Genomic DNA, 2,500 nt, shown 5'->3' with positions numbered 1-2,500 from the left:
TCGAGATGTCCGACGAAGCACCACTTGGAAGGGCCGAGGCACGGGACGCCCGAGCTGTTGCTCGGGCCGGCACGGGACGCGCATGGGACATCCCGGGACGGCATGGGACGCCCTCGCTACAGCTCGAGACGGCCAGGTACGCCCGAGACTTGGCTCGGGACGGCCTGGGACGCCCTCGCCATAGCTCGGGACGGCCTGGGACGCCCGAGACTAGGCTCGGGACGGCCTCGGCACAGCACGGGACGGCCTGGGACGCCCTTGCCACAGCTCGGGACGGCATGGGACGCCCGAGACTTTGCTCGGGACGGCCTGGGACGCCCTTGCCACAGCTCGGGACGGCCTGGGACGGCCTCGGCACAGCTCGGGACGGCCTGGGACGCCCGAGACTTTGCTCGGGACGGCCTGGGACGTCCGAGACTTTGCTCGGGACGGCCTGGGACGCCCGAGACTTGGCTCGGGACGGCCTGGGACGCCCTCGCTCCAGCTCGGGACGCCCTGGGACGGCCTCGACACAGCTCGGGACGGCCTGGGACGTCCGAGACTTTGCTCGGGCCGGCCTGGGACGCCCGAGACTTGGCTCGGGACGGCCTGGGACGCGCTCGGCACAGCTCGGCACAGGCCGGGACGCCCGAGCCGAGCTTCGGGTCGCACGAAATCTCTTCGTATTCCGACATATTAGAAGCTTCCCATCATGTAGTAGGCCGAGCTTTGCCCTTTGGATGCCCTATGGTGCTTGGCGAGCACTAGGGAACGTGCCAGCACAAGTGCTGTGCACGCTCTGGGGAAGGAGCTCAACCCTCCCCCTTATAGTGCAAAGTTATTGTTTTTCCTATTTTCACAAGGAAACATCAATTTTTTAACCAAGCATACTGGGCCTTTACTCCTTCGTTACTCGTCGGAATCCAGCAAACTTATACTCGTTGGAAAGGTCTTTTCGCAAGGATTTTTTTGATATATTATAATAGCGATTCCGATAAATATTTATTTTTCTATGAATTTTTAAGTGAATAAACACCGGAAAATTCATAAAAAATAGAAAAAAAAATATTTTCTTCCGTTTCTTTTCTCCAATAATTCATAAATAATACCTCAATAGTATTAATGAAGAGAGAGTCGAAATGGCCCGGGTGGATTTCGAAATGTCCCACGACCCCATAGAATGCACGGGCCAGCCGAGCCAAAAGAATGGGACGCGCACGGGACAGCATTGGTCAGGCTCGGGACGGCACGGGACAGCACGGGACGCGCATGGGACGGCACGGGACGCGAATGGGACGGCCTTGCTAAGGCTCGGGACGGCATGGGACAGCACGGGACGCGAATGGGACGGCCTTGCTAAGGCTCGGGACGGCATGGGACAGCTCGGGACGCGCATGGGACGGCCTTGGTGAGGCTCGGGACGGCCTTGGTCAGGCTCGGGACGGCATGTCACGGCCCTGGTGAGGCTCGGACGGCACGGGACGCGCATGGGACGGCACGGGACGGCCTGGGACGGCCTTTGTGAGGCTCGGACGGCACGGGACGCGCATGGGACGGCCTTGGCGAGGCTCGGGACGGCATGGGACAGCACGGGACGGCCTCGGCACAGCTCGGACGGCACGGGACGCGCATGGGACGGCCTTGGCGAGGCTCGGGACGGCATGGGACAGCACGGGACGGCACGGGACGGCCTCGGCACAGCTCGGACGGCACGGGACGGCCTTGGCGAGGCTCGGGACGGCATGGGACAGCACGGGACGGCACGGGACGGCCTCGGCACAGCTCGGACGGCACGGGACGGCCTTGGCGAGGCTCGGGACGGCATGGGACAGCACGGGACGGCACGGGACGGCCTCGGCACAGCTCGGACGGCACGGGACGGCCTTGGCGAGGCTCGGGACGGCATGGGACAGCACGGGACGGCCTCGGCACAGCTCGGGACGGCACGAGACGCGCATGGGACGGCCTTGGTGAGGCTCGGACGGCACGGGACGCGCATGGGACGGCCTTGGTGAGGCTCGGACGGCACGGGACGCGCATGGGACATCATGGGACGCACATGGGACACCTTATGGGGATCATCAAGGGACGTTGCACGGGACATTCTTTCCCACGAAGGGCATTTACATGGGACATCTTAGGAGTCGAGAGCCGGCACATGGGACAACGTAGTTCACACGCACGGAACACTTTACTTTCGTTTGGAACGTCGTGGGATCTTTATGTCCCCATTAGCACCGAACCTTTAACATGCTAGGAAGCTATGTTCGATCTTCTCGAAGTGTCGATGGAACTTCGATGGATACACATCCGATCCGATGTTATGATGATGTACTTTCTCCGAGATCGATGTTGGGGCCGTATTCCGATGTCATGATGATGTACTTTCTCCGAGATCGATGGGACGGCCTTGGTAAGGCATGGTTCGGCCTTGGTAAGGCATGGGTCGGCCTTGCTAAGGCATGGGACGCGCATGGGATGGCCTTCGTAAGGCATGGGACGGTCTTGTAAGGCACGGGAC

This window comes from Eschscholzia californica, unplaced genomic scaffold, assembly GCF_041429995.1.
Source record: "Eschscholzia californica isolate CP2 unplaced genomic scaffold, dmEscCali1.0.p SCAF_44, whole genome shotgun sequence".
NCBI lineage: Eukaryota > Viridiplantae > Streptophyta > Magnoliopsida > Ranunculales > Papaveraceae > Eschscholzia > Eschscholzia californica.
The sequence above is the reverse complement of the archived record's forward strand: the minus strand, read 5'-3'. Positions refer to the sequence as shown.